This window comes from Phyllobates terribilis, unplaced genomic scaffold (genome assembly GCF_046119375.1).
Source record: "Phyllobates terribilis strain yellow unplaced genomic scaffold, ASM4611937v1 Scaffold_7__3_contigs__length_470593459, whole genome shotgun sequence".
NCBI classification, from domain to species: Eukaryota; Metazoa; Chordata; class Amphibia; order Anura; family Dendrobatidae; genus Phyllobates; species Phyllobates terribilis.
Window position 1 is genome coordinate 48,760,822 of NW_027362767.1, and position 24,930 is coordinate 48,785,751.

General features: G+C 44.2%; 1 protein-coding gene across 3 annotated transcripts in view; it reads left to right on the forward strand.

Moving 5' to 3' along the window:
- The first annotated feature begins 7,062 nt into the window (after positions 1 to 7,062).
- The window catches only part of LOC141152857 (uncharacterized), a 36,233-nt gene continuing 18,365 nt past the window's right edge, over positions 7,063 to 24,930 (forward strand). The window contains exons 1-2 of one of the 3 annotated variants that reach the window (XR_012247172.1): positions 7,071 to 7,167; positions 24,399 to 24,598. The gene's annotated coding sequence lies outside the window, so the exon portion shown is untranslated. Of the gene's footprint in view, positions 7,168 to 24,398; positions 24,599 to 24,930 lie in introns of those variants that run through there. The other 2 variants (XM_073637503.1, XM_073637504.1) reach the window with 2 other exon arrangements.

Here is a 24,930-nt window from a genome sequence, read left to right on the forward strand (position 1 = left end):
ATTATGTAACTGTCTACGACAAGGTCAGGATTTATATTTCTCCGTGTCTGGGCTGCCGACAGTCTATTAAAAGGGTACTGCTTTCTAATGTTTTATTTGCTTAAAACACTTTTTTTTTTAATAACCTGTTAGTAAATTATGCCCTCTTCATTCATCTTAGTTAAGGACTATCACGACAATCAACTGCAAGAGTTTCGGAGGACCCAACAAGCTATTGATTTCAATTGCAACTGTGTAATACTTAATCTCCCCAGAGGTGGCACTGCAGAGAGATGACACACTTACAAAAGGATTCCCTAATTGATTGTGTCAGATCCCAGCAGGGGGAAATTTCTGATCATTGGGAGCCCCTTTTAGATTTAAGGGACAACCCTTTATGGTATATGTAATGCGGTGATGGCTACTGCATTAAATAATACAGATTTATCATCAAGAGAACTCTTGGAGAGTAAAAAATATAAAACAAATATAGATTTTTTTTCCCCACACTTCCCAATGTTCTGATCATGGTTTATATATATCAATGTCACGGGTGTATCAGGTTGGACAGACAGTCTTTCTGGATCCGACTGTAGAAGGCCTTGCAGACACCTTCTTGATCCTTTCATCATCCCTCCCTCTCTGGGACCCAGCAGTGATCTCCACCTTCTGCTGCTAATTAACACACCCTTGCTGGATCTTTAAATGTCCTCACTTTCTCCAGAGAATCACCGGTGATAGAGTAAATTCCTCTGTTCAGGTCGGAAGTTCTAGCAGTCGGCTAGATTCTTCTTGGAGTTCCTTTGTGAGTTGTAGTCGTGATCTCTCTGGTGTCTTCTCAAAGCTAAGTGTATCCCCTTGTCTTTTTCCCTGGTTTGTCTTTAGTTGCAGTGGGGCTGACTAGTTCTCCCCATCCCTTCCTGGGGACAGCCAGGGCTAAGGAATCCTGCTCAGCGATAGGTGCGGAGCCTATTTAGGGATGAGAGGGGAGCCAGGGTGTTGTTAGATCTGCTCAGGGGTCTCCACTCTCCCTTTCCCTAGTTGCTGGGCTTCCCCCCTTTTCCCTTTGTTGAACGCTGGGTCCTTCCCATACCTAGTATGACAATCAAAGGCGCCAGAAGCTACAAATCAAATGCTCTTAAAGGGAATCTGTCAGTAAGATCATACCCATTAAAAAAGCATCTACTGGCATGCATCTTTAAAAGATAAATTCATTGACACCTTTATATCTTCTATCTGTTGCTGCCTTCCTGAGCTAATTAGCATTTTCACTCCTATAGAAATGAGGCATTAAGTGCTCTGGGTGTGACAGAGCACTTATCTAGCCTCTACCTCTTTAGCTTGATTGATAGCTCACTGTCTGATTTCCTTGCTTGGTGCCTGACATCACACAGTGAGCTAATCAAGCTAAAGAGGATGTTGCTAGAAGGAAAACAACCTTGGGAGGCAGAGGGTTGGGTAGTGCTCTGTCACACCCAGAGCACTTAATGCCTAATTTGCATATGAATGAAAATGCCAATTTTCTGGGAATGCAGCAACAGAGAGAAGATATAAAGGTGTCAATGAGTTTACATTTTAAAGGTCTGCAATTCCAGATATGCATTCTTTCTTTGGGGGGAGGGGGAGGATTTATTATCAGACCCCCTTTAATTGTAATTTTCTTTGACAAAATGGAGAAAATCTTGGTCACATGACTTGTGGTAAAACAGATAGTACAGTGCACCTAAATGCCAATGACAAACTAAATTTAAAGGGATTGTCCGGCACCAACTTGTTTCTTTGGCTCACCTGACAGGCCCAGCTAATCAAAAGCTTTAAGCCCCCCACATATACATAAGTCTAATGTTGGCAGAACCCGCTGATATCAAGGGTTTGGTCGACAGTCTAATATGTAGGGGAGTCCCTGACAAATTATTTTCGGAGGAGTTAAGGATCTATCATGTCTGATTTCGGACTGCCGATACTTTTGTTCGGTAAGAGATAAGCCACCGCCAGAGCTGTCTTAGAAGAGTTGGCAGAGAGAGTGTTTCTGTGTATAGGGAGGGGGGGACTTTAATGACAGGAGAATGGGACATTCAGTTGTGTATGTTGATTTTGGCTTTTTTTTTTTTTAAAGCCATACATCCCACTTGGAATGTTTTTAATGAGGCTGGATACCCCCTTTAAGAAATCACATTAAGTTTAAGGATAACAGTAATTTTAATTTTTATTTAATAAATTAATAGTACACATAAAAATAAGCAAATTTGTAATACATCTCAGAGAAACCTGTTTTTTTCTCCTTCTGGTCTGATCTTTCAGTCTCAAAATTCTCAATTCCTGGGTAAAATCTGTATTCAGTGAAGACAGATTTTTACATCATTGAGATAGAATCTTATGTAGATGGGGGGAGGTGGAGTTGCAGGCAGAGCCCCTCACTATTCCCAACTCCAATCTTCATAGAATCTTATCAGTAGTAATTGTCATCTTATATCTGTCACAGGTTTTCTGCAACAGAGAAGGGCCAGAAGACCGTGGTGTCTGATTTCACTCACTCCTGCACTGATTAGAAGCACTTCATCATATTAAACAGTGCAGGTTTCTGCTAGCAGTGCAGGGGTTAATCTGTTCAGTTGAAGGTCCTGAAGCATTCCTGCTTTGATGGTCTCAGCTGTTCAGTGTTGCCCACTGCCCTCTGCTATATATACTCGCTTCTGGTAATCAGGGATTGCCAGGTTTAGTTTCATACCGCCTGGTTCTGGAGTTGGAGGTGTTGGTTGTATGAGGAGGCATTTTGGAGTGTTGCTCTGAAGACTGTTGCTTGGTGATTTGTGTGTGTGCATACCCTCATCCTCTCCTATTTGGTTTTTCCTTCCTTAAACTCCCCGGTGTTCCACTCTGTTTTTAAGTACATTTTTGTATGATTTGTATTTTTATTTAACCCTGTCTGTCTTCCCTTGTATGTCAGGTTGGTGTTTTCTTATACACTTTTACTCCCTACTTCCCTAGGTGGGGGAGGGGACAGATAAGAGTTGAAATAGGACCACAGCAAGGCACATGGCCCCGGCATATTCACCATCAGAAGTAATCCGGGGAGTAGGGAGAGAATAGGGCACCCCCTAGCTTGAGGGATAGGGAAGGAGCCCCTGGCCTTGGGGATATCCTGACACAGCGCCATGTGTCACGGATGTGTCAGAAGTGACATACAGTCGCCCTGCAGTTGGTTGCAGGAGATCTCTACATTTGGCATTACAGACATCTTCTTAGAGGTTGTCTCTAGGACCCTGCGGCTACTTTCCTCTGGCTAATTAACACCCTACCTGGGTGTATAAATACCTGCTGTGTTTGAGAGGGAGGTCCCGGCGATATTCATTACTACTTGTGAGGCTTTAGCAAGAGCAGTACTTTGTCCCCTCTGGAGATTGAGGACATATACGCATTTGTCTGGAGTCGTCTAAAGCTAAGCAATTTTCCCCTTGTTGTCTATAGTGTTTAGTGGAGATTGACTAGTGGTCATCGCCTCCCTTCCCTAGCACTAGCCATACGCCAGGGTTAGACAGGGCGAGGCACGCGTGCAGCGATTAGTGAAGAGCCAATACAGGGACGTTAGGGGAGACAGGGTGACGCTAGATCAACCTAGGAGGTCTCCACTTCCCCCCTATCCCTCTTCCCTTTGTGTTGCACTAAGTCTTTCCCACACCTTGCGTGACACTATCTCAGTAAAGTAACAATCTATCTTCACCGAATACAGATTTTACCTAGGAATTGAGAATTTTGAGACTGAAATATCAGTCCAGGAGGAGAAAGAAGCGGATTTTTCTGATAAGATAGATTACAGAGTTCCTTATTTTCATGTGTGCTATTCATTTATGAAACAAAAATTAAAATGACGATTATTTATTACGCTTTAACTTAGCAAATAAAAGTTTTTAGTTGGAAAACTTTATTTTTAGCTATGTGACTTAACTTTAATGGAAGGGTCCCCATGTAACAAACCATAATATACCCTATATTCCTTCTGAATTTTATATAAGATTGACAACAGGGCTCTATGTACAGAATGATAGATGTAGCACATCGACGAGTAACACTTCTGTGCTGAAACACGTGTGAAAACACATAAACCAAATGTAATTATGTTTTTAATCCTGTTTTTAATTAAAAAGATGTGTCATCTGCCGCTACGGTGACTTTCAATGAAGAAGGTGAAGGTACATGCCTGGATGTCACGCATTTCGGAGAACCTGTGTAGTGCGGTGCGGCCCGGCATCGGGAAAATCTGATGCACGTTTTGACCCTTTGCAATATCCATCAGGCGTCGGTGTGTAAACCTCCCGTAATTGATTCTTTATGTGGGAAAATAGATCTTCGCAGAATGGCATTTCAGTATTTAATAAATAAGCAATAATAAGCCGCACCGCCAGGTTAGGTGGGATTAACGCACTGCAGGAGGACATTTTGCACCTTGGGGTGTGTTAATCCTCACAGGACCCCCTTCTGACTTATGGTGAGGATAGTCAAAAAGGAGGCAACGTCTCTTCCTTTTAATTATCTACCAGCCTGGTGACTGCATGAGCAGTAATATTAGGAATTATTTTTTAGGATTCAAAAAACTCTGGTTTTTAATTCTTGTAGAAATATCTTTTTATTTCCATAGTTTGCAGGCTAAAAAAAAAAAATCAAGATTCAAGTTTAGATAAACATGGCTCCTTTCTCCTAAAAAACTGCACCACATCTGTCCAATAGAATGAGACAGCAATACCAGACACAACCTGTGAACAAAAGTGGTGCTGTTTCTGGAAAAAAGGATGCAATGTTTTCCAAATCCTGGACAAGACCATTACATTTTTGGTTCATTAAAAATAGAGTTGGTGCTAATTGATTTGCAGAACCCAAGCCACTGGCTATGTCACTAATCTGTGGCCACTGGACAGGAGCCCTGAAAACTGCCTCCTTGCTCTTGGCATCCACGCTCTTTTTTGACTGGCCAGTCTAATGCAAAGTCACATGGGCGTCACTCTGCAAAAATGGTGTTGCACCAGGCTGGCTAATCAAAAGAAGAGCAGTGGATACTAGGAGGAAGGAGGACGTTTTCAGGGCTCCTTTCCAGCGGTCACAGATGTAGCCAATGGACAAAGTCTTGGGAATCGATTTGCAGGTGCCTGGTTCAGCAGCCAGGTCAACAGTCTGTGGCCCCCATCGCCAGACAGGAGCACTGAGAACCATACTCCGCCTGCTAGCATCCCTGTCTCCTCTTTTTATTAACTGGCCAGGCACAGTATCATCACCAGTCTGGATAATCAAAAGAGGAGCCATGGATCCCAGCAGGTAGGAGGTGGCTCACAGGGCTTCAGTCTACCGGCCACAGATTAATGTGGCAGATGGGCCAGGTCTTGTGAATTGATTCGCAAATCCCTGGTTGAACAACCAAGGTCAGTAGTCTAAGGTCGTCAGCACTGGACAGGAGCCATGAGAACAAAGGCCTACACGCCAACATCCGCAACTCCTCTTCTCATTATCTGGCCTAGCGCATTATCATCAGGCTGGCTTATCAAAAGATGAGCCACAGATGCTGGGAAGTAGGAGCTGGTTCTCCGTACAGCAGCCCCAGAATACTGACCTGGTTGCTAAACCCAGGTCCTGCAAATTTATTCCCTCATCTCTAACGCTGTCCCTATTCTTGCACAGGGGCCAGCGGGTAAGTGCTGCTTTAATATACGTTTATCATATGGCTCCCTAATGTCCTTTGGATGACATTTAAAGTCCTCCACACATTCCCATCTAAATCTCATTGCTTCTGTTGCATTGGGATGCGGTGGTCTATGACTAGCAATCCATTGATTTAAACCTTGGAAAAAACAAAATAGAAAAACGTTCTTGCTTGGGTCCTCTGCTTGCATGTTCGTGTTTCCGGTACATGTGGCATCCGTTTTTTTCACTGATACCACACATACCGATAATAATCTATGGTGATCTTCACATGTTCATGTTTTCACAGGGACCGTGTGTCCGTGTGAACCACATGGAGACATGTCTGTTTTTTCTCTGGCAGCACGGGTGACAAGGGCCAATAAAAGTCTATAGGTCCATGAAAAACACGTACAGCACACGGATGGCATCCGTGAGCCATCCATGTGCTGTATGTGTTTAACATTGCAAAGTATGGGAGAAGCTTTGTCATTTCATTCTTTTAGTCATACCGGAAAAAAACGTATGGCACACTGATGGAAAATGCTGATGACACCGGTACTGTTTTTTCACGTACGAGTTTTATATGAACTTTTGAAGGGGGCCTTAGTGACTGATCCTGGTCCTATCAAGCCTTAGAAGATCTTCTAGACTATTGGAAGTGATGGGCCCACATTGCCATCAGTGACCCACATCCTCCAAATCAGATTTAACAAGAATAAAAAGAGAACATTTATCACCTGTCCATCCACTGAGATCCCTACTGATCAAATTCTCCTGTGTGAATGGTGTGATGGTGTGAATGCATGAACAAAATTTAATTCACTTGTCGATGGCACCGGTAGTGCGCATGCATTACCACTGCTCCCACAGAAGTGAATAGAGGGGTGGTCAGCGGGCCCACTACTGCTCCCAAAGAAGTGAATGAATTCCCACAGAGATCCTTGCCCTCATGATCAGTGGGGGTTCTAGTGATCAAACCCAAGGATATCAAACAATCAAGACATTTATGGTATCTATGGACCAATTTGAGAATTAGTTTACCTTTGTAACGACCCCTTAGAGGAGTTCCATACTGATTGGAAGAACAATCTCCTAGAACCACTAACAAGAGTGGATGGAGCCCTTTTTTTTTCCTGTACACTGTGACCTCTTTGTCCATGTGCTAGGTCTGGTATTGTAGCTCAGTCCTTTGCAGTATATACCATATACAATGCACGTTATTTGCACCTTGGAACATGACCTTTCTTCTGCTTCTTAGTCAGGTAGGACTGTGTGTTCTGCTTGCAAAACCATAATTTGGCTCAGTGACCACAGGAAAAGTTTTGCAATAGCTTATTAAACTTAGCAAGTTCTGACCAGCATCTAGACTAATTAGTCAATCTCAGGATGGCATAATGATTCTGTGCACTCCCTAAAGCCTCATTTCAGAAGGCTAAAGAATTCGGTCTAGTCGTGAGCTGTCCTTAACTGCTTGAGCGCTGGAAAATGATGCTTTGCGAGATGCAAACACCTAGCCGGGTAAGTACTAGATATTAGAAATGAGAAATCCAGTTTACACTGCTCCAGTGTTCACCTTTGCTTCTGGAAACCTTTGAAGCTTACAAGGCCCTTTGCAACATCTTCTTGACGTGCGTGGGGCTGCAATATGATGTTTCAGGGATCAGTAAGCACAAGAGATGCACAGGTTGTCGAGCTGAGGATGCTGGGTGTAGAAACAAAGACTAGTCACCACGGAGTGACCAGACTGGACCCTGGACTAGGGCGGCACAAATCAAACTGCTCATCTTGTATCTCAGAAGATATGCCCTTATTTCACAAACTGCATCGTCCTCCCCAAAAAATGGCTCTTTGATTTGATTGCAGGCTGCACTGCACTATTAATTCAATGCATACCAAAAAAAATACAGTAAAAGGTCTTGTGATGAACATGATGGTCTGGTATCTGGAAAACTAGCTCAATGTTCGAAACATAGCCAGACTTCTTTTATTTTAGAGAAAAATTTGGGGTATGGATGCACAGTATGACCCCATAAATTTTTGCGAATGATGTGTTATGCCTCCGAACATCTCAAAAGGTTATTATTATTTATTTATATAGTACCATAGATTCCATGGCGCTGTACATAAGAAGGGGTTACATACAAAATACAGATATCACTTACAGTAAACAAACTAACAATGATAGACTGATACAGAGGGAACAGGACCCTGCCCTTGCAGGCTTACATTCTACAGTAAGGGGGAAGGAGACAGCAGGTTGGGGGGGTTGCAGTAGCTCCGGGGTTGTTGAGGTGGCAACAAGCGAGGTCATGGCAGGCTGTAGCTTGTTTGAAGAGATGGGTTTTCAGGTTCCGTCTGAAGGATCCAAGTGTGGCGGATAATCGGACGTGTTGAGGCACAGAATTCCATAGAATGGGGGATATTCGTGAGAAATCTTGGAGGCGATTGGGCAAGGAACGAATTAGTGTGGAGGAGAGAAGGAGGTCTTGGGAGGACCGGAGATTACGTAAGGGAATATATCGGGAGATTAGTTCAGAGATGTACGGAGGAGAGAGGTTATGGATGGCTTTGTAGGTCAGTGTTAGTAGTTTGGGCAATTGGGAGCCAGTGAAGGGATTTGCAAAGGGGGATAGCAGAGGAGTAGCGAGATGAGAGATGAACTAGTCGCGAAGCAGAGTTAAGGATGAACTGGAGGGCTGCGAGAGTGTTAGCAGGTAGGCCACAAAGGAGGATGTTGCAGTAGTCAAGGCAGGAAATGATGAGGGCATGCACAAGCAGTTTAGTAGATTGAGAGTTGGGGAAAGGACGGATTCTGGAAATATTTTTGAGCCGGAGATGACAGGAGGTGGCGAGAGCTTGACTGTGGGGTTTGAAGGACAGGGCAGAGTCAAGGGTTACTCCGAGGCAGCAGATTGCCGGTACAGGGGAAAGTGTGATATCATTTATTGTGATAGAAAGGTCAGGTGGGAAAGATATGCGAGTTTGGGGAAAGATGAGGAGTTCAATTTTGTCCACATTGAGCTTGAGGAAGCGGGAGGAGAAGAAGAAGGAGGATATGGCTGCTAGAAATGCTGGGATTCTGGACAGCAGAGAGGTGACATCTGGGCCATAGAGGTAGATCTGGGTGTCATCAGCGTACAGATGGTACTGGAAGCCATGGGATTCTATGAGCTGCCCCAGGCCAAGAGTATAGATTGAGAAGAGTAGGAGTCCTAGGACAGAGCCTTGAGGGACTCCAACAGAGAGGGGGCGGGGTGAGGAGGTAGTGTGGGAGTGGGATATGCTAAATGTGCGGTTAGAAAGGTATGAGGAGATCCAGGATAGGGCAAGGTTTTTGATGCCAAAGGAAGAGAGGATCCTGTAGTAGGAGGCAGTGGCCAACTGTGTCGAAAGCAGAGGACAGGTCAAGAAGAAGGAGGACAGAGAATTGTCTGTTAGCTTTGGCTGTAAGTAAGTCATTAGTAATTTTGGTAAGGTCAATTTCAGTGGAATGGTGGGGGCGGAAGCCGGATTGTCGGTTGTCGAAGAGAGTGTTAGGTGAGAACTAAGAGGAAAGTTCTGCGTGAATGTGTTGCTCAAGGAGTTTGGAGGCAAATGGGAGCAGCGATATAGGGCGTTAGCTGGACAAGGCGGTTGGGTCGAGGGATGGCTTTTTGAGGATGGGCTTGATTGTTGCATGTTTGAAGGCAGCAGGTTAGGTACCAGAAGTTAGTGATAGGTTGAAGAGATGGGTTAGGGATGGGATGAATGTGGGGGTGAGGTTGGGGGTGAGGTTGGGGGGGAGGTGGGATGGGATGTGGTCGAGTGTACAAGTGGTGAAGTGTGATTTGGAGAGGAGCTGAGTAAAGTCTCCTTCCTTGATGTTGGGAAGGGAGGTTATGGGGGAAGGGCAATGGTCTGGAAAACAAAGGGGCTGTAGTGGTTGGACAGTAAAGACTTGCCTTGTTTGGTCAATCTTGTTTTTGAAGTGTGTGGCAAACTCCTCAGCACAGATGACGGAGGTCTGAGGGGGCAGTGGAGAGCGGAGGAGAGATTTAAAAGTGTTGAATAGCTGTTTAGGGTTGTAGGATAAGGAAGATATGAGGATTGTGAAGTAGACCTGTTTAGCAGAGGTGAGGGCTGATTTGAATGCGAGTGTTGCTTGTTTGAATGCAGTGAAGTCATCTTGAGAATGTGTTTTCTTCCCACGCAGCTCCGCAACCCTGGATGCTTGTCGAAGCTGTTTAGTGAGGCTGTTGTGCCAGGGTTGCCTATTGACTAGTCATGCTCTGCCATGCATAAGAGGGGCGACCAAGTCAATAGCTGATGCGAGAGTGGCATTGTAGAAAGCAGTGGTGCTTTCTGTGTCGTGGAGTGAAGATATGGATGTCAGTGGTAGAATAGAGTCAGAGAGTGTGTGAGTGTCTAGATGTGCAAGGTTTCTGCGGGGGAGTGCTAGTTGCTGGACATGGGTGACAGGTGAGGAGGGCAGGGATGAGAACGTAAGTATATGGTGGTCATATAGGGGTAGGGGGGAAGTTGTAAGGTTAGATAGGGAGCAGAGTCGGGTGAAGATGAGGTCTAATGTGTGTCCGTCTGTGTGGGGGACTGAGGAGGACCACTGAGTAAGTCCAAAGGATGAAGTAAGCAACAGGAGTGTGGATGCTGCTGGCTGGTGATTGTGAGTAGGGATGTTGAATTCGCCCAAGATGATGGTGGGAATGTCAGCAGAAAGTAAAGAAGCCAGGTGGAGAATTGGTCAATAAAGGCAGTGACCGGGCCTGGAGTTCGGTATATGACAGCCACTTGGAGGTTGGAGGGAGAGTAGATGCAGACAGAGTGGACTTCAAAAGAAGGGAGAATAAGGGAGAGTAGAGGTGGAATAGGGCTAAAGGTGCAGTTGGTGGAAAGGAGAAGACCTACTCCTCCACCATGTCTGTTACCAGGGCGAGAAGTGTGGGTAAAGTGGAGGACACCATAACACAGCGCAGCAGGGGAGGCAGTGTCGGAGGGTGTCAGCCATGTGTCTGTTATGCCCAGAAAGGAGAGATTGCGAGAGGTAAAGAGGTTGTGGACAAAATGGAGCTTGTTGCAGACAGAGTGGGCATTCCAGAGTGCTTCAGAGAGATGGAGCAGGGGGGTGGGCATCAGGGGCATGGGTTTTACGTAGGAGAGGTTGCGGTAGTTTGCAGTTCGTTGGAAGCGATAGGTGGGGGAATTAGTGGAAGTTATAAGCTGTAGGGGTCCAGGATTGGGAGATATGTCACCAGCAGTGAGGAGAAGCAGAGAGAGGGAAAGCAGGTGGGAGAAGGAGAGTGTCCGGCTTTTTTTATGTTTTGGTAGGATAGATCTGAGGTTGAGGAGCAGGTCTGCAGATGAGGTCAGGTGGGGTCGGGTAAGAGGGAAGGAGAGATGGTGATTTGGTTAGAGGGTGCTGGGGTTTGGGGATAGAGAAGGAGAGTGAGGATTAGTGGAGCAAAAACTGTAAGGATATATATAAGCATAATGAATGTTACGTGTCAATGAGAAAGAGAAACTAAGTACAATTAGTAAATAGTTACGTGTACCTTCTGGTCACTTCTGGCTCATATCAGGCATATTTCTATAAGACCCTTAAAATCGACCCTTTAGAGCTAGACCCACGGTCTCTGCCAGACCTAGCTTGTTAGATTTATGGAGCTTGTAACAGCACATGAGGTGTGTCAGGTGTGTGCAGGAGAGGAGGAACCGCAGGAAGACTGCTCACAAAAGCAAGGGTGGAGGGGGGGAGTAATTAGGAGACAGGCTAAATGTTTTCAGGAAATAGATGGATGGGGATGGAGTGTGTATTGGGATCAAAGGATTGAAGTGATAAGCTTGCGGATGGGATCAAACATACCCAGGATAGATAGAATGAAATTAGCAGAAATCAGTGAATACAGCAGGGATTGGATGCAGGAACATACCCAGGATAGATAGAATGAAATTAGCAGAGATCAGTGGATACTGCAGGGAATGGATGCAGGAACATACCCGTGGATATGCAAACAGATTGTCAGATGAAGAGATTGTCAGATGAAGAGTGGGGGTTATATATCTGGCATATTTCTATAAGACCCTTAGGATCGACCCATCCAGGTTCTACTGATCTATGAGGCCAATGCCCATGCAAACCTATGGGCCTAACTGCACCTTCATCTGCATCTCATTCCACGTGGAGTCTATTAAAAGGGACTGCTCCTACTCGTAGTGATTGCTAACTGGTATAATTGTAGGTCAGGCAATTCTTACTGGGAAAAGGGTATGTAAATTAGCTCTCTTCCAAGAGAAAGAAAGCAAGCTCTTTAGTGCCACTTATTGGAGGTAGCCATCCTATAAGTCAACCATTTAACAAGCCTTGTTACAGAATTTTTCACCACACCAGAGTCTCCTCCAAAAAGAAAAATGTGCTTTGCATTAGTAGTCAGCTGTTTAGGAGTTCTGGCCGATGTCTGTGCAGTGGAGGGTCCTTGTTGGTTAATTGAAAAAGAGGTCCTTGATGGCGGTTTAGGGGGTGCCTTTTCCTTACTTTACCCTTAGCAAGCTGTCATAGGGAGACTTATAGGTACCCTGGGAATAAGTATCCAAATTACAGTTTGAAACCTGGCATTATTGACACCTCTAACCCAGACAATCAATACCCTACTCTGCTCCGACAAAGAGCAAAAACTACATGTGAGTGAATTGATTCAAAACAAAAATCATTACAAATTTTGGGGGCATTTGAGTTGCACAAATCCAGCAAAATGGTGGCCCACTGGTCTCTATACTCTGGAGAGGATAAAATCCAAATGATTATACTGACCTGTCGTAGACCTGCTCCTCATCCCTCCTGTCTCACTTCGTGACCATAAGAGGTTTAGTCAACAAGGAAAGATCCAATTACCGATCTGAAGACTGGTGGGAGTGGGCGGATGACCGGGTGGGAAGCTCCAGCCATAGGACAGGAGATTGATGGGCCAGGGATTGTATATTAAATCTTTTTTAACCTCTTTTCGGACCTGAATTTATTATGCTCTGGGGTCTCGAGAGACCTCAGAGCATAATCTTCAATTTTATGACTTTTTATTTGGACAGAATTGAATCCAGCCTGAAACTAATTTTGTGAAATTTGTTCATCTCTAACAAGAACCTAAAAACAACTATCTGCACAGAAGACTCTAGTTTGGGTCAATATACTATGTCATATGGCATGGTTCTTGGTTCCTTAAAGGGTCAACATTGACTTATAAAGGCACTGGTATCCGTGGTTTTGACAGATGGCACTCATACCCATGTTTTTCTATGGGGCTGTGCACATGTCCAATTTTGCTTTTGCTTTCGAGAATCGGATGACACTCACCTACCTATTTATGTCTTTGGTTTCTGAAAAAAAAAATCGGACCTCAATTGGATGAAATGCTAGTGTGGTCCAATTTTCACAAACTGGCATAATGGAGAGGGTGGAAAAACTTTTTTTTTTTTTCTCTTCACCTCCGAGAAAATCCGAGATCCCAATCGAGTCAAAACTCTGATCAGAGTACGGTTAGCATAATCATAACATTTTTCTCAGATGGAGAGAAAAATGGTTGTGTGCACCTCCCCTAGAGGAGAGCATAAAACATGTAGTTTTCTTCTGCCTGGAAAGGAGCTAATTTGCATCATTGCATATGGCGTTGGCGTGTTCATGGCATGTTCCATTGTATTTCACATAATGGAGGACATATTCTTCTCTCCAGAGGAGAATACATTGCACCGGACATTGGCACATTTGCTGAACTTTTTCATTGATTGATGACAGCTTGAAATCAACGCCGTCCAGTTCACCTGTATCTTGCAAGGCATTAAATAAACAGAGCAAAGCCCGGCTATAGGTCATGAGAAATTTTCTGAAGTGATCCAAAGAAACATAAGTGACTTTTGTTGGCTGAGGGCTGAGATGAATCAGATCCGGTGTACATGTCTCGCTGAAGTCATTGCCCAGTCATAATAGCCTTTCCCATTCCAGGAATGGTGATTACAACTTGTGGTAACAGGCGAGCCGCAGAGGTATTACCTTTGTGAAGGTCACTTTTGTTTTGTGTTTTAACTCTAAGCTGCCAAGCCCATATCTCGTGAGAGCAAGAAATGATCTTCCTCCATATAATGGGCAGTCGGAGAGAATAGGTTACACCGGACTTAAGGAAACAGGTGTGTATAAATATTCAAGTCCTGAATCATCCACCCTGTACTCAACACCTGCCAGTGAGAGAATCTCTAGCAGGGCGGAGGGGGAAGTCACATTGAAGGGATGGAATACAAGTACTTAAACTTAATATCTTAATGGATGTTGATGGCTTCGAGGTTTTAATGACCTAGTCGAAAGTATGGCTGTCTGGTCAAAATCGAGGCTCCAATAAAACTCCCCATGCGACAAGACTGAACTTGATTTACCGACAGTCTTCCGCTTTGCTCCTCCATCAAAGACTGAGTCTGGTTGGGGAAGCAAGGGAAGAGGAAGATGCAAGACACCACAATAGGGGACACTTGGACAGCAGGGACAAAACAATACATCTTTAGACTAGTGTGACTTGGATAAATTACTTTCCCACTAGGATACCAGGGACAATGGTTTTAGGCTTCCTTCATCTCTACTGCATTTTTTTTTTTTTATAGACACTAGTCCCCCTTCTCATTTCTAGCAGCAAAAATTGATTTTTTTTTAAATAGGACAAGTTAAATCCTCTATATCACAACAGGGTTCCGGTGCCTTCTACTTGATGATCAAAAAGTGTTTTGTTAGGTAGGAAGACACAAGGTACAAGACAACAATAAACCACTTTAAAAGCATGGACAGTACAACAGATTTTTAGATAATTTAGGACTAAGTACTTTTCCACTAGGATACCAGGGACGATGGTGTAGGCAGAAAGGGACCTCTGTAAGGGTGGTAGACTGCTGCAGTCCTGTTCCTACCCCTGAAGACAACAATCACATTAGTGTGATGTAAAGTGTAATGTAAATAATGTCTTGAGTCTTATGTAAATATTGAGTAATTTGAATTGTAATGTATTCTGTTCCTGTATAGTGTGCAGTAATGTAAGTTTAGTAGTGTGAAATAATGCATTATTTACTATGTGTATAGTTTAGGAGCAGTGGGGAACAGTTAGGGCCTTGAGTGCATAGTGAGTGGACTACTTGGTTCAAGGTATACAGTGCCGCAGTCAAGGGTGACCGTAAATGAGATGAGACCAAAGAGAAGGGATAGCAAGATCCTAAGGATTAGTGACAGCGTGGTCTTCCGGAAACAGGTCCTAGGAGAGGATGCCTAGCCACGAGACCTCGAGCTTGTATGAAATTATGAAAGGTAACGGGACTAAACAAGACTGCGTACATGACACTAGTGAAGGGAAAGCGGGAGATCCAAGGCGCCAGTAGTGGAAGAAATAGGACACGGAACAGCTGAACTAGTAAAGGAGACTTATTATTCAGGACTGTAGCGTTAAAGTTGATATGTGGTGTAATAGGGAGAAACAGTGGATATGGAATGACTTGGAGTATACTACAGAGGAAGGATACTGTGTGGAAAATGCTTCATACTGTAAAGGAAATGTCCATAAGACTTTGTACCCGCTATCCCTAGTATATAACCCTTACCAAGTTGCCTTTCAGTAAAAAAAATATTTTTGATAGGTAGTCTCTCTCATTGAACTGTGAACCATCTTGTCCTGGCAAACCAGCAATATCGGTGACATGTGGTCTGCATGGGCGTAAGGCCCTCACGGCACAAATCCACATACCCAGGTGGGACCTTCACTTTAATGTAACGTTTCAGGGCGCCTCAGACAAGTACCTCACCCATGTCTACCACCACAGACCACGTAACACCTCCATAGCAAAGATTAAACTGGGGCCCTTTAAGGTGCCTTCCACCTGTTTTCATTGACCTTTGGGTCAACTGATAACTCGCTATTTGCTTATAATGTAGTTAAATGAGTCCTTCATAGGTCAATACTACTTAACAAAAAGTATGTGCCTAACCAGAGCTGGGTCACCACCAAGGTCCTGATATCATCTGTCTCTACCGTGTGTATATTCGCCAATAACCACTAGCACATCAGGAACAAGACATTGCACTAGCTGGTTAAGACTTTAGACCAGGAAAACTCTACCCTACTGTGTCTCTTAAGGGCACCATGGAATGGATACCAGAGTCCCATTGAAGTAAAAAATTCATTGCCTACACTACAGCCAGGACCAATTTTCTATGGACTATATGAGACTGGAGCATTTTCTGAATTTCAGAAGCATTAATATTTTTGTGACAATCCTATCTTTTAGGTTTCATTGATTGATAAGTCTCCAAAATATATACACTACAGACTAAAAGTTTGGACACACCTTCTCATTTAAAGATTTTTCTGTATTTTCATGACTATGAAAATTGTACATTCACACTGAAGGCATCAAAACTATGAATTAACACATGTGGAATTATATACTTAACAAAAAAGTGTGAAACAACTGAAAATATGTCTTATATTCTAGGTTCTTCAAAGTAGCCACCTTTTGCTTTGATGACTGCTTTGCACACTCTTGGCATTCTCTTGATGAGCTTCAAGAGGTAGTCACCGGAAATGGTTTTCACTTCACAGGTGTGCCCTGTCAGGTTTAGTAAGTGGGATTTCTTGCCTTATAAATGGGATTGGGACCATCAGTTGTGTTGTGCAGAAGTCAGGTGGATACACAGCTGATAGTCCTACTGAATAGACTGTTAGAATTTGTATTATGGCAAGAAAAAAGCAGCTAAGTAAAGAAAAATGAGTGGCCGTCATTACTTTAAGAAATGAAGGTCAGTCAGTTCGAAAAATTGGGAAAACTTTGAAAGTGTCCCCAAGTGCAGTTGCAAAAACCATCAAGCGCTACAAAGAAATTGGCTCACATGAGGAAAGGAAGACCAAGAGTCACCTCTGCTTCTGAGGATAAGTTTATCCGAGTCACCTGCCTCAGAAATCACAGGTTAACAGCAGCTCAGATTAGAGACCAGGTCAATGCCACACAGAGTTCTAGCAGCAGACACATCTCTACAACAACTGTTAAGAGGAGACTTTGTACAGTCCCACTAGGAACATCTCAAAGCCCACGGAGTTTTCTTCTCTCTCAGCCTTTCCTTCCAACTTTCCACAAATTTCTCCCAAGGTCGTAATTTTACGCTCATAATATGCAGATTTCTCTTAAGACCTGATCAGACACAGGCCGCAATATTCCCGACTTCTGTAGTATGACCTCATTAACTTGCACACAATACAAATTAGACCTTACACAGGGACCATCTGCATCTTATGAGAAAGTGAGTAATTTTGGGCTGCGTTTGCTGTGGGACACTGAAGGCTCACATGTACAGGAAGGAACTTTTCCACCACACTGGGGACTGTCATCCGAACACCACAAAGAAATTAGGCGCTTTTCCAGATCTGCCTAACAATGCAGGAAATTGGCTGCAGTCTATGAGTTGTCACTCCCCTGGTGATTATAATTCTGCAATACAAGAAGGGACAAAGTTACAGATTGCTTCTTGTATTGCCATCGTGCAGAGTTTCTCAGGAGCACCGCATTTTCATTTCAATTAGTGGCACTAGAAAGCTAAGTTATTGCATGGCACATCGGTGCTGTTCTGCCCCGTCGCATCCGATGAAGGCAAGGACAGGACAGGGTACTGGGATGGAAGGCATTCAAGGGACTGGTATTTAAAGCCCTTGAGGCCATGTAACCACACCTGCATGTCTCATACCAGGATCTGCCTACGTTACGGAAATTAGGAAGATGTCTGGAAAGAAGAGTAATCTTGTTATTGGCTTTTTAACCCTTACCTAACAGAGTTTGGATACTTAAGGATTTCTATGATGAAACATTATTCTGTATATTAGAATTTATAGATGCAGTACAAATCCATTAATCTGAAAAGTTTGATAATTCTTCCATAGAAATAGAACCCGGAGCCCAGGCAGAGCCATGGATTAGGAGCATATGACTTATTGGTGGGCAGCCGGAAGGATGGGGGCGAGAGGCTTAGTTGGGTGTAGGGCTAAAAGAGAAACAGAGAGGGTGGGGTAAATTGAAACCTACAGAGACAGAAGTTGTAAACGGTACCACCCTAGATAAAGTTAGGGTGGGTATGTGGAAGGGGACCATGTGGGCTCTTTCTGCATAGAGTGAATCATAGAAGCTGTGAAGACCCGGGGTCTTCCATGGGCAGAACACTACTCAGACAACACAGGGAGAGGGTTAAACAGTGTGGCAATACTTTTTTAAACCTCTAAATGGACAATAAACACATAGAACAGTCCCAGCAAATACCCATACCCAAGATGGTGCAAAATGTACAGAGTCTCACTCTTCCGCTCCGCCCGCCTGGGATAGAACAGCTGTGACTTTGGGACTTCCAGGGCCAACTACCTCAACCAGCGGGCCCCCACAGAGAGGAGGTAATGGCAAGCTTAAGAAGCTGACAGTCCATCGAGGTACAAGCCAGGAGACCCAAGGGTCCCACCCTGGCCTCTCCGAGAGTTTCCATGGGGCCAGATGACTAGCTGGTCCCAATATGGCTTCTCCGAATGTCTCCATGGGTTCCAGGCAACCAGAGGGGTCCCACCTGGCAACCCCAAACAACATATCCATGGGGCCAGGTGATTTCATCGTCCCAACCTGGTCTCCCCAAATGTATCCATGGGTTCTCTGTCAATGAAGCTGTATCCTTCCAGTCAGGGCCATGTACCCTTAGGCCAGAATCATGTAGAATCCAAACCAGTGTCTCTCTGGATAAAGCCATGCTACCAAGCTGATGTCCTGAAGAGTCTGATTTGATCTTTGATTCTCTCTTTCAATTCTCCCTGCTACATAGGCATATGTGGTGCCCCTGCAGGTTCAGTCACCACAGAGGTACTGCATCTCACCCAGAGGTGTGGTACCCAACTCTCAGGTAAGGATGGGGTACTACCCGGGATCTACCCACTTGCATCCAACACTACACCACTCCAGACCAGCAGGCGTGGCAAGATGCACGTGTACAATGCTGGGCCCTGTCCCTGGTTGGAAGGGGGATAACCGAGAGAGGGGGAACCATGTAGTGGGTGTGGGTGGAGGAAGTAGTTCAGGGGAGCATCCTCAGTAGGAGTATAAGAAAGAAGGGAACCATTTAGAAGAGGTTCAGTCTGTGGCGAGAGTTCAGAGGAGAATGAGTTGGGAGCAGGAGCTCTGGAGGAGCTCTGCTCAGGAGGAGTGGAGAAAGGAGCAGGGGCCTAGTCTGAGGGGCCCAGGAGGAAAGACTGAGAGAAGAGGACGGGAGCAGAGGGAAGGCTCCAGAGACAGAGGGGATCCCAGCGGCACGGTGAGTGTAGAAGACATCCGTGCGCCCGAATCTACAGGTTCGTTGAGGGATCAGGCCGCAGAGGGGACCGGCCCCTAAAGTAGTGGAGAAGAATCAGGCTCAGCTAGATAACCAGAGGCTAGTGTACTTGCAAGGCGAAGCTGCCAACTACCACAATTACATCGCTGAAAAGGTGGCCACATAGGGTTCAGGGGACTGCATGTTGACCGACAAGACCCAAGGCTACTGGCTTGGGACACTGATTGTGAGGGGCAGGAGGGTGAGAGCCAGCGCAGGAAAACGACCAAGGAAGGAACATAGAACAAGGTCCCATTTAAGTACTCCTGAAATACCTGAGAGCTACTGAACCCCTTTCTTGGTGAACGCAGGACGACGTGGGTGGCTATAATCTGGCAGTTGTAACCTGGAGCAGCGTGATAACTGTGAGTAACACCTTGAAGACTGCACCCCACTGTGTCCTAGGATTATTGCTGCGCTATCACCAGCCCTGCACTACACTGCACCAGCAACATCTACCTCATAGCATCACTATACTGCCCTGGAGCTAAGCTCTGCCTGTGGAGAGCTGAACCAACTCTGCTTTGTCACCATCACCTCCAGAGGATCTGCACCGCAGCGGCGGCTCCATATAGCCGCATACCACAGGTGGCGTCACGAACATTATCTCGGTAAAACTTCATTCCCCTTTTACTTTTCCCCTTTTATTGACCGCCCTGGATCACAGACCGGGTCGCTGCCACCGTGACATCCCCCACCATCGACTGGCCCGGTTACCGAGTACCCCACGGCCCAGGGGGCACGTCACATACAGTTGTGCTCAAAAGTTTACATACCCCGGCAGAATTTTTCCTTTCTTGGCCTTGTTTCAGAGAATAAGAATGATAACAAAAAAACTTTTTCTCCACTCATGGTTATTGGTTGGGTGAAGCCATTTATTGTCAAACTACTGTGTTTTCTCTTTTTAAATCTTAATCACAACCAAAAACATCCAAATGACCCTGATCAAAAGTTCACATACTCTGGTGATTTTGGCCTGATAACATGCATAGAATTTGACACAAATGGGTTTGAATGGCTACTAAAGGTAACATCCTCACCCGTGACCTGTTTGCTTGTAATCAGTGGGTGTGCATAAAAGCGGAGTGAGTTTCTTGGATCCAGACACTCTCTTGCATCTTTCATCCAGCCACTGACGTTTCTGGATTGTAAGTCATAGGGAAAGAAAAAGAATTGTCAACGGATCTACAGGAAAAGGTAGTAGAACTGTATAACACAGGAAAGGGATACAAGGAATTGATAATGCCAGTCAGCAGCCTTCAAACTGTGAAATGTAACAAATGTAAAATCAGGGGCTCTGTAAAAACCAAACCATGGTCAGGTAGACCAACAAAAATTTCAGCCACAATTGCCAGGAAAATTGTTCGGGATGCAAAGAAAAACCCACAAATAACATCAGCTGAAATTCAGGACTCTGAAAACTAGCAGTGTGACTGTTTCAAGATGCATAATAAGGAGTCACTTGAAGAAAAATGGGCTGCATGGTCGAGTCGCCAGAAGAAAGTCATTACTGCGCAAATGCTACAAAGTATCTCGCCTACAATACACCAAACAGCACAGAGACAAACCTCAAAACTTCTAGAACAAGGTCATTTGGAGTGATGAGACCAAAATTGAACTTTTTGGCCACAACCATAAACATTACATTTGGAGAGAGGTCAACAAGGCCTATGATAAAAGGAACACTATTCCTACAGTAAAGCACGGAGGTGGATCACTGATGTTTTGGGGATGTGTGAGCTACAAAGGCACAGGAAACTTGGTAAAAGTTGAAGGAAAGATGAATGCAGCACGTTATCAGCAAATACTGGAGGCAAATTTGCACTCATCAGCCCGGAAGCTGCGCATGGGATGTACTTGACATACATGTACTCCAACATGACAACGATCCAAAACACAAGGCCAAGTTGACCTGTCATTGGCTACAGCAGAACAAAGTGAAGGTTCTGGAGTGGCCATCTCAGTCTCCTGACCTCAATATCATTGAGCCACTCTGGGGAGATCTCAAGCGTGCAGTTCATGCTAGACAGCCCAGGAATTTACAGGAACTGGAGGCTTTTTGCCAAGAAGAATGGGCAGCTTTACCATCTGAGAAAATAAAGAACCTCATCCACAACTACCACAAAAGACTTCAAGCTGTCATTGATGTTAGAGGGGGCAATATATGGTATTAAGAACTGGGGTATGTGAACTTTTGGTCAGGGTCATTTGGATGTTTTTGGTTGTCATTAAGATTTAAAAAGAGAAAACACAGTAGTTTGACAATAAATGGCTTCACCCAACCAATAACCATGAGTGGAGAAAAAGTTTTTTTGTTATCATTCATATTCTCTGAAACAAGGCCAAGAAAGCAAAAATTCTTCCGGGGTATGTAAACTTTTGAGCACAACTGTATGTGACGTGCCCCCTGGGCCGTGGGGTACTCGGTAACCGGGCCAGTCGATGGTGGGGGATGTCACGGTGGCAGCGACCTGGTCTGTGACCCAGGGCGGTCAATAAAAGGGGAAAAGTAAAAGGGGAATGAAGTTTTTATCGAGATAATGTTCGTGACGCCACCTGTGGTATGCGATGTTTTTGGTTGTCATTGAGGTTTAAAAAGAGAAAACACAGTAGTTTGACAATAAATGGCTTCACCCAACCAATAACCATGAGTGGAGAAAAAGTTTTTTTGTTATCATTCATATTCTCTGAAACAAGGCCAAGAAAGGAAAAATTCTGCCGGGGTATGTAAATTTTTGAGCACAACTGTATGTCCCTTAAAAAGTTACAGTTGTCCTTTCAGTACACATCCACAGGTCTAGGATTAGGGATGATATTTTTCCTCAGGTCTCAGGTCTCATTGTTTGTGCATTTAATCAATTTACATAGTGGGTATAGCAGGGGGTTCTTTAAATCAACAATTAGCTGGCTTAGTACAATATGTAATTAGCATATTAACAAACATTATAGTTTCCAAACCAAGAGAAGTCAACATTCAGGTTTATACACATAATAGTATGTCCTTCTTGACCAGCCAAGGTAAAACACATACATTCACAAGTCAACACAAACACAATAGTGTATTTCTCTTGGCTTAACAAATCTAGACGTCTGGCTGATTAAGATCAGAAGCTGTTTCATCACAGAAGCCTTGGAGGTGTCCTTGAAGGTCAGTGGAAGGTAATGGTAATCAGCAAGATTGGTGGCTTGGTTGCCCCTGAGCCCATACTGGCGGCTGGTGGAAATGCAGTAAAATTTACAATTGATAAGACACCAGCTGTTTTTCTAACTCTTAGAAACCCCCTCCATTATTTTTTGCAAACATTAATGTTTTGCTTCTTTTAATAATATGGATGATGTGGCCAATTTAATTTAACATGTGTTTCGTGAGGTTTTATAGAAGTGGCATTTCTGGGAAAGAAGTTGCAAAGGGAAGTGGGGAGTATTGGGCCACTATGAATAAACTAGTTAGGGGTTGGTAAAAACAGACGGAGGCTAGCGTTTATGATAAAAAAAGGGCCAAGATTAGCCTAGGCTTGTTCATAGCATCACTTCTGGGGATAGGAAGCCCGATGCTTGTATTTCGCTCTTCTCACCCGCTTCCCTGACAAGATCTATCCGTCTTTCTTATGGTTCATGGCCGGTTCATGGTTTATGCCTGGCTTTTCCACATTAACATGTTTGATGCCAAAATGCTCCATCATTCGCCCTCGAAATTGAGTGACTTGTCTCTTAATCTCCTGGGCTCCAATGTACAATGCATACTTTCTAACCTTAATCAGCCAGCACCTAGCAGATTAATTACTTTTCTGCTGCAGCATATCCCCCTTTTTCCACGCCATGTCCCTTTCCATACCCATTTCCCATCTCAGGCATCTGCCTCTCATAAGAACCTTCAGGGATCACTAATTTCCAGAGGTTTCTGGTGATTTGGGCATGGCCTGGGATATTTGCTGACTCTGAGGCATTAGGTTGTCTCCCCTATCGTTGGGAGTCATCCAGATGAGAGAGTGGGCAAGTATGGCAATGTGTCTTGTTATAGCCCAATCTACCAAGCATCATTCACATTTCTGGTGTCTTCCTATGTGATATTGAAAGCCTTTAAGCATCAAGGTGCAGGGGAAGCAACTAATTCCCCACTCTCTATGTCTACAAACCAATGACCGTACCCATTTACCCTCTTAACATTTGCCTTCATCACCGAACCTGAATGTCAGATGGAAGATTGCTATTACTGTCTGACCAGTTCTAAGTTTTGCTTTGGAGAGCCCAGCACAAGATCTTACAGACAATACCGTAGAGGGATTTTTCAAGCCTAAACTGGGCCCCTCATTATCATGAATGCCATAGTAGGGATAGCCTTGAAATTGATTCATGGCAAATAGAATTTAGAACAAAAATTACCAAAAGAAATTAGGATTCACCAGAATCCAAATTTTTTGCATTTCGATTCCATTAAATCTTGAAAAATTGCAGCCTGTCCAGCCAAATAGTGAAGACTAAGGAGGAGTGGACCTGTGGAAGCTCGGGTTTGTTGGGCTTGACCTTACTTGAGTCCAAAGTTCGGATCAGGTGCCAGAACTGTACCCGAACTTGATCCTGAACCCAATAGAGATCAACGGAGACCCAACTCTTTCTCTTTCTCCAAACACTAAAACAGACTCCCGGGAGAAGTCTTTGTTCTGAGTTCAGCAACGGACATTGGGTGTCTGGTACGAACTCCAAACTTTACATTTCGAGTTCGCTCATCTCTAGTGAAGACTGAAGCGAAGATTGAAGTCCAAAGCCAGTTGGACGGAGCAAGTAGAGGACCTAGCAGAGAGCCTTGATGGTGGAAAAGGTGATGGGCAAGGTGAGCATAATATATATATTTTTTTTAATCCCTTCCCGAAATCTCACCAGCATTCAGTGCACGTTCGATTCGATTTTCATTGAATAAATTTGCAGATCGAATTTCCCAGCCGAATTTCACCAGATTCCCTCATCTCTAGTGGCCATCGATACAAATCTGATTAAATAACCTCACGAGTCAGCTTTTCAGAAACTTCTGATATTTGTGGGTGTTTTTAGACGATGTTGAATACAAATTACCATAACTTGGGAGAAGGCGATAAATTCCTCCTAAGAGTCTCGTCGCTTATAATGGGGGAAGTTTCAATCACCTCTTCAGTCTATTTATAAGAATTTATTGGAATCACCAAGGGCTATCGTTAAATAATTACTGCTAAACGCGTTTTGGAGGCCCTCTCCACCCGCTGCCAGTCCATTATCATTGTTTAATTCTGTATTGAGCACTGGAGACAGATCACAAATGTATTTATTTGATTTCCGTTCCTTGTGTAAGAGTCTTTTTTCTATTTTTTTTTCTCAGATATGTGTTTGCCTTCACGGCTTCAGAGTGCTCGCTAATTCCATCTGTCCACAACAGAGCCATCGCAACTGAGAGGCAGAGTATTTCCATATGTGCAAATTAGCATCCAGCCTCTCTTAATCTGTGCTGTGCTCCTCTGATGTAAATGGCGGGGCCGACTGCCAAACCCATTAATGGCATTCAAATAAAGGACTTTATTGGCTTGAGCTGACACTTTTTTTTTTCATTCCTCAATGTGAGACAGCGACCCTGTATTATTGCACTGTGATTTCATGCACGCCAAAGTAGTTAACCCTTTCCGCACTTGTAAAAGCTCAGCAACTGTAAGACTCCATGGTCAGAATTCAATGGAGACAAGAATTACTGTTGATTTAGGAATAATGGAGGAAGAATTTGCATTGTAAAACTAAATACATATTATAGAGCACTTAGCTTTTAATTATATCCGTTCTTGGGAAAGTTATTGGTGCCCCCATTACAGCTTCTGTAGGCTCTATCTGCCCTTGCCTGCATAACTAACATTTGCCAATTT